A 12802-nucleotide genomic window follows, 5' to 3' on the forward strand; every position below is an offset into this window, starting at 1 on the left:
GATGCAAATTGGGCATTAGAAGAGTTCTTGTAACAAGCCAAGTCCATTGCCAGGCTTGGCTTGGACAAGGAGGAAAATGTAACAAGCTTGTCAATATAAAGGATCGTGAAAATCGACGTGGAGTTGTTGCACCATCATTCTTTGGGAGGATTCAAACACCAATTAGAGTGCGCTCCCAAATGATTTGGTTTTGTGGAAATGATGTAACCCACACGTGGAAGCCATCAACTAGCATTACATGTATTTCAGGACCATCACCAGGAAGGTGGAAGGTTCAATTAGGAACATCCTTGACAAGTGTAGAGATTGCCAGGTTGACAAGCTCAGGGTTTGTCATATTAGGAGTGTCAACTCCGATGGTGGGTGCAAGTTGTGCTTCACCAATTCAAGCCCATGATGAAACAATAGTATTGCATGAAGATCAACCTCGGCGTTGAGTGGCAAAGCAATCAAATGGCGAAACAAAATCTCCAAAAATTGGAAGATAGAATTCAGAGGTCATTGGTCATGAAATGCATTGTTAAGGATGCAACAGTCGTGAAGGCCATGGAGCATGCTGAGTTCACTGTTTCTACAGAAGGATCAATGCAAAAAGGTATTGAATACGAGGTTGACATTTCTCCATTTCCTTCTTGCAATTGTGAAGACTTCATTGGATGATCATGCAAATTGGATGCCTATATTCCATGCAAACATATTTATTACATCTTCCTTTCATACCTTGGATTGGATAGCAAAAATAATATGTTTGTTCACCAAGCCACCCTAAGTAAAAAAGAGATATTCCAGGCATTGTCCCGCATGCCTTGAGGTTTTCATGATGGTCAACAAAAAATGGAAGGGCTATTATAATAATCCTTTTTCCACGAGGATTTTGAACCACAAAAATAGTATTTTTTTGAAGACTGAACCTTCATGATGTTGAATACAAAATGAAAAGATATCTATAATAATCCTTTTTTCCATAAAGATTTTGAACCCACAAGAACAATGTTTTTGGAGCCTTTTGCATTTCTCCTTGTGTAAATTTTTGGTTTGTTTCTCCACTTGTTGGTAATTGTGGCAGGACGCTTTGTAGGAAACTTATTTGAAATAACAAACTCAACACAACTAGTAGCAAAATACCAAACTATGGACTTAAAATTTGGCTATATTTGTTATATTTCCTTTTGTACCTTGGATTGGATATAAGAAATCCTTTTTTCCATAAGTAATTTGAACCACAAGGATAGTGTGCTAATTATTCTCCACTTGATAACTGTGGTAGGACATTTTGAAGGATGATTTTACATCACAAAAGTTTGAACATGTCTTCTATGTGATAAATCATGTCTTCATTTTCATTTGCATAGGTTGAAAACTTATTTGAAGATTTGTTTTTTGGTTATTGGTTGTTGTGGTTTATTAGTTTACAAGGATAACCACTTCTTTTATTGAGCAATATGGACCCTTCATTTACAAAACGGTTTCATAATCATGGCCTCATTTCATGAACTTCAAGAGTAAGAAAACTTGTTTAGTCAGAAATGAGGATATCCATTTCTTTTCTTAAGCAATATGACCCCTTTCTTTACAAAAGGGGTCCATACACTTGGATTGTTTTCATAAACCTTGACACAAAAAAACTACATTCTGATCCAATTTGCTCAAATGCTCAGATGGTTTTGCTCAAAAATTAGAAATATGATCCAATCAACTGAAGCACTTATCCAATCTTTAGAAAGACAAGAAAACTTAATGACAATTGAATACTGTGAATCCTTTTGGCTGGAACAAGCTAGGTTACCAGGTTTTCCTTTGGATATAAATATGTTAGTAGATATGGAGGAAGCAGAGGAATGCGTTTTACCTCGAAAATATTGTGGCAGGAAGGGAGACAAACCCTTACTAGAGTTTATACCATCTAATGAGATTGAAGAGGGTCTATTTATTATAGTTTGGGCATCTGATCTAGGTTCAGAGTTGGATGACCAAGGTGGCCCAATTTGGGTTGCAAAGGTTGCTAAGATAGAAAGGGATGACAAGGGATATCCTATAACATTCAAAGCTTTATGGTATGAATTAAAGCCATTGAAAAATTTCCCGAGAAGATATACAATAAAACAACTCTATGAGGGATGCTTGCAAAAGAAACGTGAATGGGTTCCAAATAATGAGGGATTAATAGAGGTGGAAGTCAGTAGCATTATTCATTGCTGGAAATCGAGGACACGAAGTTTTAAAAAGAAGCATGGATACAATGTTGAAAAATGTATCACAATCCCTGATCCAAGTCGTGTCGATATTAAACATCATTTGGCAAGACTTGACCCATCAAGCACAAATACATTACATGAATTTGATGACTCTGAATGAGATTCAGATGCATAAGATAATGTTTTGTATGCTTTTTTTCTAGACAAATGGTGTATCTATACACCACCAATAAGATAATGTATTGTATGGTTTGTTTTTCAAAAAAGGGGTGTATCTATACACCACTTATATATTGAATTCAACAAACTCTTTTTTTTCAACAAAATGGTGTATCTATACACCACTTACATGTTGAATTCAACAAACTCTTTTCATATGGTGTCCTATTTTCACTTCATAGTGTTAAAATTGAACTAGAGTTAGGAGACTACTATTATTATTATTATAGTTATTGGATGGGGGCACCATGCACAAGTTTGGGAATTATAGCTTCATTGAGCCATTTTTTTTTAAATTAGAAGTCACCACTTGACTTTTTAGCTTAATAAGGCCATATTTGTATATAAGTGACCCATTTAGTGCTCTAAAAAACCCAATTTTTGAGCTCACTAAGTGAAGTTGACTGGTAAGGATGTGCTCCAAACCAGGAGAGAAAGTCCAAATTTTTTGAATAGTGTGTTGAAAGAAGATGAGTCTCACAATTGTGTACAATAGAAATGGAGGTTAAAATTGTGTACTACAACAATGGATAGCAATAGGAGAACCCTACGAGAATCCTCTAAATTGGAAGCGAGGGACATGATAACAACATGAAGTAGTTAAAACTTGTGCACACAACTAGAAAACATACGAACATCATTTCACAGAAGGGGTGAGAGCTTAAGCTTTGTTGAGACCTGTGCTCCATCCTATGTGTTGAGTTTTATCTATGTGCATGCATGAAGAGGCTCATCAGGGTGAACTCCCCAAATGTCGACTAAAGCGTGGGAGATGTGAGGTTCTTTGAAGCAAAGTTCTCAAGAAGGTTTCGATGTCTGACAAGCTTATTGAGATTGGGGAATTGGTGTGCAAGGAGACATCGGAGTCTCCCAGTCCGAAGCCTATAGTGGCACCCATTGGCCTAGTGAAAGGGGGTTGCATGGAGGTTACTATAGTGCATGCAACAAGTAAGGCCAAAGGAGGTGCTAGGAAAGAGCAAGACCTAGGTGATCAACCAAAGGAGGCCCTATGTAGAAACCCTTACAAAGAAGCTGACGAGTGCCTTCTCAAAACTATCTGATGAGGATGCAGGGGACCTTTTGTGCATGGATGTTGCTCATAGGGAGTCTAAGCCCGCAAGAAAGGAGCTTCAAGAGATTGGCAGCAAGCAGAAAATTGTTTGCCATCTTTAATTCAAAGTTATCAAGGCAGAGGTTGAAAAGTTTGCTAATGGGGATCTGCATCTTTTTTTTACGGGCCGTGTTCTTACTATTAGGGAGTTTATTGTGTTTAGGTTATGAAGTGCAGTATATGGGCAAAAGGTTCTTTCTTGTTTGATGTATGTCTGAGGAGCTGCAGAATGACATTTTGCTGTGGAATGACATTTTGCTACAACCTCTTGTTTTCTTCAGAGCGGTGGTATTAACTATCCCTCGGAGCCCCTCTTTCTGTATTGATGAAATCATGCACTGGGAATGTCCCATGTGGGCACTAGGTGAACTTCCCCTCAATGCGTGCATGGATGTTCACCAGTTTGGATGCGATTGCTCACTCTTTAGGGAGGATTATGCTTATCCCTCAGTTGACTCATCGACTGTTTGGCCCAAAGAAGACGTGTATCTTGGGATAGAAGCCAAGACATACCAGATTTTGTGAAGGTTCATCTATCTGAGAAGATTCTACTTTGGACAGAATACTTGGCTAGCTCACAATGATACAAAGGATAGGAAGGGTCCGGGGTGAATCGATTCCTTAGAAGCCTGATAGGAAGTCTAGCCTTAGTCTAGCATGCTGGGGGAATTTCAATCTAGGGGACATGATCATGATATGGTGGGTGACAATATGATTACTCATGGCAAGGATAAGATGATCAATCCACCCAGTTCTCAGATTCTGCCTTAGGTACCATGAGATCTTGTCGGGAAAGATCAATCTAGTTCCATCCCTTTTGGTAGTTTGGTCCAGAGCCAAAAGACATCAGCTGGCTCCTTCAGTGACATGCATGCTTGTCCATAGAGGGCTGAATGCTCAATCAAAAGGAGAATCAATCCCTTCAACCAAAGATCCTCCTCATGTGCGGGGTGTTGTCACTGACTGACAAGAAAATCATAGGGATGCTAATCCATGGAAGGTGGTGGTGAGAAAAGGAAAGGTGGTGGTGGTGACCCCTCTTGTGCATGGAGTGGAGATTTTGAAAGAAATCCATGAACACTCTCAGATGGCTATGGGTGGAGTGTGTGAAGTGGGTTCTAAGATTCCTATCATAGATGATGAAGGTGAACTTCTAGAAGACAACTCAAAGAAGAGATTGTTGTTGGAAGAGAAAGCCCGGTCATCCGCTCCCCCTTTGGAGCAAGGGGTTCTAAATAGGCCAGTTAAAGTGGTTTCCAAGAGGCTCAAGAACATGGCATGTAATGTTAGCAGCGGCAAAGAAAATTGATTCAATTTCCTGGGATATGTGTATAAAGCCTTGGCGCAATAGAGGTGCGATGAAGGGGATTAGAATGATCTCCATGGTAACTTGGAATGTTCACAGATGCTATGACAAGTTGAAGTAGAAAAGCTATATTGCGGCAGTGAGGAGCTAGAACCCAGACGTTATGCTTCTGCAAGAGCAAAAAGCGGGGCTGAGGAAGGTATCTGGTTGGATTTTGATTAGCTTGGATATGATTCCTTTGTAAATTCACCTATTAGAGGTAGGGGAGGTGTAGTGGTTCTGTCTAAGAAAGGGTTGGGGGGTTATGAGCTGTTCTCAAATGCATTGGTGGGAAGGTTCTTTGCAGTGTCAGTAGAGGGGTTGTAAGTTTTCATTTAATGTGCTGCATGTGTATGCTTCAAATAGGCTCAATATCAAGAGATTGTTGGAGGGATCTAAATTGAAAAAATGAGGGGGAGGGATGGGTCTTTGGAGGGGACTGGAACATGACTGATATTGCATCTAATAGGTCCCATGTAGTGAGATGTATAGCTCGAAAGAGACCGAGGCTTGGGAGGAGCTGTGTATTGAGAAGGTCTTGATTGGTCGGCCATTACTGGGAGGAAACCGGCTCAATCATCTCAATGATTGAGCCGGTTTCCTCCCACAGTGTAGGCCGATCGGAACTGATTCCCGGCCATCAATGGCTGGGGGAGGCATCACGACATGTGTCAGACATCCGATGATTTCGATTTTGATGCAAGGGCACACAAGCAATGCCAATCTTTGTCTATAGGATTAAAAGTTTAATCCAAGGTTACACCGCAATGTCACCGACGATTGTTGGATTATTTTCTAGATTTGATAGCTCACGAGGACACTTGGACTGGAGCACTAGTGATCGCACTCGACTTACGTTATCGATGGCTGTTACACCATGTGGTACTTTCTTTGCGGAGTTGCCTCACACATTCTGCCACGTGTTGATCCCTCGTGCTTCGCGCTATTGGCTTTCCTTGTGCTCCGTGATCTCCATCTGCTGCGATGTCCAGATGGCAGTCCGAATCCCGTGCCATTTGGCAGTCCAAGAACCCTTCGATGTGCCACCTACAGTCTGCTCGTGAGTCATAGCCACCATTTCGTTGCACCACATCACCAACAGTGATCTGCCAGTGCCAGGTGACGACCACGCATGCATATCCTCCCATGCCTCACATTTATTGCAGACTTTGCTCTCAAGGTCTAAAATCTACTCTTCTGCCCCTCGTAGAGGCCACCACATGTCATATTCCAGCGCTTCCAGGGCTTAGCTCCTCCCGAACCTCCATGGAGCTCTCACGAGCCTCTATATTTCCTCCTAGACCTCCAAATCCATTGTTGCAGATGGTGCAAATGGCTCCACAGCTCTCCACTCCCTCCAAACCTCTAGAATGCCTCCACAGGACCTCCAGGTACTTTCTCTCAGTCCTCGTAAGGAATATAAGAGATAAGAGATATTGACACCACATGGCTAGAATGGCGCACGGTGCACTGCTACAACCTTGTCTCTAAATGTGTGCAAGCCATCAAAATCCATGATGTTCCAAGTTCCTAGCATTGGCGCTTAATTAAATTAAAAGCAACAAAAGTTCAAAATCACAAAAGCATCACTAGCTTTTACATTTAAGCTTTTTGTCCCCAAGATACATACATCATGGTGCCATGCAGCATCGTTGCAATCTTCAATCGCTTTGTTGGAGCTGTGGATTTTCTAATAAAGTGAATGTACTGAGCTTCAGACGAGCAAAGTGTCAATTCTGCCAACTTTGATTCTATGCTCAAGATAGCCTCGGATTGACAAGGCAAACATTAGGATGAGATAGCCTCGACAAATGCCATCCATAGCATATCGTGGTCACCTGACGATCGTGTTTGACACATTCACGTTAGATTGATCACTGTTCCAGGAAGAGGGCGAATGAAAAGAAATACATAAAACAGAACAGGATGGAAATTTACTGAAGGAAAGCAAAAGGAGTGAAGGTGACATCAAATAATAACTTTCAAAAAGTTGCGATTATATTAAATTGGAAGAAAAGAAAAAGATTACAGCGCTGCTCGGAAGTAGAGTCAAAAACCCCAACATGTTGGGGGGATTACCACAGGGAAGTCCTATTTAAACGGGGGGTGCAACTGTCTCTCATCTAAAGAGGATTTTGCTAGCACAGTCTACAGCAAGATTAAGATGTAGTGATAGGGCAACGAGGACTTCTTCCTGTTTGACTGGGTTCTCCTCCATATGAGCCAACTTGGGATCTTCAGTTGGCTCTTTGTTTGACAACCATGATATAGCACCTTGACCAAGGAAAAATGCATATCCCTGTGTCGATCTCCTGGTCTCATGATCTCTGGCATAGTCACTGTTACAATATCCATGCAACCGTGGATGACTTCCTCTGTATTCTATCCCAAATTGTCTTGTACCTCGATGTATCTCAAGACTCTTTTGGCTGCATTCTAGTGAGACTATTTTGGATTTGCCATAAACTGTGCTAGTGAGCTTACTGCATAACAAATATCTGGCCATGTGATTGTCAAATATATAAGAGATCCAATGAGCTACCTATAGTACCTATCATTGACTATAGGCTTTTCTCAATCTTTAGTAAGTTTCAAACTCTGTTTCGTGGGAGTGGCTGCAATCTTGCAATCTGCCATATGAAACTTCTTCAGGAGACTATCAACATACTTGAGTTGACTCATGAATGTGCCATCTAAATCTCTCCAGAACTCAATTCCAAGACAATAGTACATAAGTTCAAGATCTTTCATGTCAAACTGTGCAGATAAGTCTTGTTTCAATTTTCTGATGAAGCTATCCTTGCTTCCTATCACAATCAGATCATCTACATATAAAAGTGCAATAGTAATGTCTTCCCCTTGAACTTTGTAGTAGAGAGTATGATCTGCATTGGATTTCATGTATCCCAAATCAGAAAAATACTTGTTGATTCTGATGTACCAACTTTTCTTGAGATGGCAAACCTTATTCTCCTTTCCCAGTTCAACATAACCTGCTGGTTGTTGCATGTAGACTTCCTTATCTAGATAACCATGAGAAATGCATTCTTGACATCGAGCTAGTACACATTCTAGTTGTTGAGTGTTGCTAGTGATATCAAGAACCATATGGAATCCATCTTTATACTGGAGCATAAGTCTCATCATACTCCTGACCATATTGCTATGCAAATCCTTTTGCAACTAGTCTGGCTTTGTATCTTTAAATACTTCCTTCTAGATTGTACTTCACTTTGTATACCCATTTGTTTGCTATGGCCTTCTTTCTTGGTGGAAGGTCGCATAATTCCCGAGTATTATTCTTATACAAAGCATCCATTTCTTCATTCATAGCAGTTTGCCATTCTGGCTTATCTATTGCATCTTCGAAGTACACTGGCTCTTCTGTAGCCATGATGGTAGTCATAAGAGCATAGTTGGTGGTTTCCACCTGAATTGCTTTGCCTTTCTAAGCATATGTCAATCTGTCTAGAGGTTTGCTTTCCCTAGTAGACCGTCTGAGCTGTTGTGGCTCTACTTGTGGTGTTTCTGGCAATTCTTACTCTTTTTCATCAACCTGTTCTGTAGATGACTGTGAATTTGATGCTTCTATCTCCTGTGTAGGTGAGGTTTTCCATTCTGATTCCCCATCAAAGATTACATCTCTAGAGATAATGACCTTGCGGTTGATGGGATCATACGATTTGTATCCTTTGCTTTCTTTAATGTAGCCAACCATGATGCATTTGCATGACTTTGCATCCAATTTCTTGCAATGATCATCATGTATGTGGGCATATGCTATGCAACCAAATATGCGGAGATGCCCAATGTGTGGCTTGTGTCCAGTGAATGCTTGATAAGGAGCCATACCTTGTATCGATTTGGTAGGAAGCCGATTAAGCAAATAGTTTGCTATAGCTATTGCTTCCACCCAATATTGATTTGGAAGATGCTTTTCACTAAGCATTGCTCTAGCACTATCTACTAAAGTCCCAATCTTCCTTTCAGCTCTTGCATTCTGCTGAGGAGTATTTGCACATGTGAATTGTCTAAAAATGCCATGATTTTTGCAAAAGTTTGTGAATGCTAAAGACATGTATTCACCTCCTCGATCTAATCTCATGACCTTGATCTTTCTACTTATCTGGATTTCTACCATGGCTTTGAATTCTTGAAATCTGGAAAACACTTCAAATTTTTCTTTCAAAAAGTAGACCCAAAAATATCTGTTGTAGTCGTCGATGAAAGTCAATTAATAAAGTGAACCATTGATGCTACGGGTCTGGGCATAACCCCATACATCTGTATGTATCAAATCAAGAATACCTCATGCACGAGAGGTACTTTTGACAAAGTTGATCCGCTTTTGTTTACCGAAGCAGCATGCTTCACAAACTTTTCCAAGAAACTGTAGCTTCGGAATCCCAATTGCCATATTTTGATTCCTAAGATCTAACAAGTACTTGAAGTTGACATGACCATATCTCTTGTGCCATTTTGTAGATAGTGGCATCTCTTGCGATTGAGCTGACATGGCATGCTTATCTGGCACTATAGCTAGCATTCTGTATAAGCATCCTTCCTTGACACCTTTTGCTACTAGCTGACATCTTTTGGATTTATCTCTGATAGTGCATTCCTCACCATCAAAGATGACTTTGTAATTGTGTTCCGTCATTTGACCTATTGACAAAAGGCTCTTGCTGAGCTTCGAAACATAGAGCACATCTTTCACTAATCCTTTTGTACCAGTGAAATTGTTCATAGGGATCTGTGAACCATTCCTAATGATTTGTCATATGAGATGATGCACCGCTATCGATGTACCAAGGATCATGTACGACTTGGTCGACTTGATAGCTGTAATCCTCTTTGGGATTAAAATCAGTATCTAGGTACATTGTAGTAGTCTAATGCATTTCCTTGCTTGCAAGAAACATATTCCCATGTTCATTTGCAAAATGACTATGACTAGAATGTCCACCACGATGATTTCCTCTGCCTCGAGAATTCCCTCGATTACTGCTTGATTAATCGCCTTAGTTGTTCTGCTTCTTGCGGCAATCTCTTTCATAGTGTCCAAACTTGTGACAGTAGTTGCACTGGATGTTTGACATGTTGGTGGATGCATTCCCTCATCCTTGAAATCTTCCTAGGTTGGAATGATTTCCTCTTTTGCTAATTTTAATGTTGTTGAGGATGATGCTGATGCTGATTCTGTCTTTGATTTTGTTGCTGATGATGACCACATTTTTTATATGATCTACCTCTACCTCTGCCTCTGCCTCTGCTTTTGTCTAAAGCTATGAATGCCTGATCATTAGAATGACCTTTACGTGCTTGAATAACCTGAATTCTGAGTTCTTCACCAAGTAGGGCTGACTGAAGTTCTTCCAATGTCGGAATTTGCCATTGGATGGCAATACTCTAGACTATATTCTTGTATCCCTCTCTTAGTCCATTCAGAATGACTTGAACCATTTCTGTAGGGTCCATAGTCTCTCCTGCTACTGCAAGTTGATTGTTGTAGTCTTTTATGCGGAGTACATAAGCATGACTGGTTTCACTGCTATTGCGAAAACTCTGGTTCATCTGGTTTCTCAAGGTGAGAATCCTAGATGTGTTCTTGGACTCATAGAGAGCTGCGAACATATCCCATGCTTCTTTCGATGTCTTGACTGTGTTGAGCTATCCTAGCATGACATCTTGCACATTCTACTTGATTAGATGATAGGCGTACTTGTCTTTCTTGTCCCATTCTCCTTGACCTCGTGCAATGGTAGGATCTAGTACTAGTGTGAAAACTATTTGTGTAGCTATAGATCCCATTATTAGTGCTGTGATGATAGGTGGAGTAGAACTACTTGTGGCTGGATTGTCCAATGGTCTAGGTGTAGACCCATCGACATACTCCCATTTGTTCTGAAGTACAAGAATGGTCTCCATTTGGTATTTCCATGTACCATGATTGGAGTAGTCTAACTTAGCAGATGCCTCTAGATTGAGGTTGCTAGTCATAGACATGGTGCAAGAAATATACTCAAAAGTGTCGTGAAAATCTCTGTATGAATCAACTGCAAATACACCAACTATGCCAAGTGAAATCTCTGAACCATCGATGAAGATCAAACTGAAATATATAAAATTTGATCTGTATTACAAGGCTTGTGGCAATGATGCCGGGAATAGCCAAGAGGCTTTACAAGGCTAAAATGATGTGCACGATGCCGTGAGATAGCCGAATAGGCTTTACAATGGTGGCATGTGTGTGTGAAATCAAGTGCTATCTACCCACTGAACAATCTGCAATGCCTCTGTACTCTCTGAAGTCTGCTCATTGAATTGATGAACATAAGGTTTCAAGTAATGTAATGATGTGAAACCGTATGTGAGCGTATGGACTGACTCTGAGTAGGTACTAGTCAGGAATTTTGAGCATGGCTTAGATTGGCAACTTGGGAAAATTCAAAGCGTCCCCTCTATGGCGATCTAGTCTACTCTGATCTAGATCTATACCAATCGTTGATCGATGAAAGAACAACAAATAATTCCTTTTCTTTTGTTTTTTTTAAGTGCTCGGTCAGATGCATCGATATAGAGGCAAATGTGAGTGAAGGAAGTGGTTTTGTTCGCGAGGCTAAAATGTGAGTGTAAACTTGTGCCAAAATGTGGGCATGATGTAATGACACATAGAGCATGAAAAAATGAGCGACTTTCCTTTTTGGAGCACCCTCGAATTCTTCCTGGATCAAGAGATACGACTTGATCTAGGTAGAGGGGCAAAAGGAATGCAAATGGTGCTCAATGATGATGTGCCACTATGAGTCACATGCAGTGATGATGTGGCACTATGCGTACCTGCAGAGGTTAGTGTTGATTGGATAGCTGAGGTGGCACAAATGATGATGTTAATAGATGATGTGGCAATGATGATGTGGTAGTGATGATGTGGCATAGATGACATGGTAGTGATAATGTGGCACTAGTGACGTGGTTGATGATGTGGTTGATGAGCTGATAGATGACATGGCACTAATGATGTGTCTACTGATATGGCAAGATAAGATGAGTTGATGACCTGGTAGCCTCACGGGGCTACTAACGTGGCAACTGAAGGTAAGGTGATGATGTGGCAAGTGAGACGGATAAATTTGCCATGTGGCATAAATTTGGCCAACCAAAGCTAACCCAAGGAAACCGAATCTAATCTAACCGTAGTTAGAGGTGACTTGCCACGTGCTGGGACTAGCTTCATCGGAATCTAGCAGAAGATTATGTCGATGCGTCGTTCATTGGACCGCCTATGAGAAGATCCTTGGAGCTGGCCGAGATGGAGTGTCATTGCTGTTGATAGAAGCTAGAGCACTCATTTCTTGGTTGATGAGCTGTGTGTCGAGGGAGCCTGTGAGCTCCTAGTCGATGGAAATGGAAAGGCTTTGCTGCAGCTATAGATGCACCACCTCAGAGGTCGTTGATGAAGACTTGGTGCTGGAGGCCCATTAGTCGATGCTCGTTGGAGGCAGCTATGGAGTGCCAGTGTAGAGGCTCTAATGGAGAGTTGTTCATTGAAGGTCATTGGAGCTGCAATTGCACTTGTAACGTCCGCTTTGGGCTCACTAGAGAGCCTTGGGAGCTATAGCCCGTGTGCTATGGAGGCAGAGCTTTGAGCCTGGCAGTATATCGGAGAGGTAGCTCGAAGGAGTGCAACTGCCAAGGAGAGGCTTTTGTGTTGTTGGAGCTTGGTGGGGCTCTTAGGCTCGGCTATTACAATCCGTGGGTGAAGCCGACTGTTGGATTTGTGGGCTGCGAGTAGGAGGCAGCCGTTGCAAGTAGCAAAGAGCGACAGCAATGGCAACACCAACAAAAGTTCTGTTCACCAAAGCCAACCGTCTAGAGGAAGCCGTGTGTGGAGCAAGGTTACGTGAAGCTAATGTTGGCCTTGGGACTTCT

This window comes from Dipteris shenzhenensis, chromosome 4 (assembly GCF_047967505.1).
Source record: "Dipteris shenzhenensis isolate YYH24624 ecotype China chromosome 4, Dip_SZ_1.0, whole genome shotgun sequence".
NCBI lineage: Eukaryota > Viridiplantae > Streptophyta > Polypodiopsida > Gleicheniales > Dipteridaceae > Dipteris > Dipteris shenzhenensis.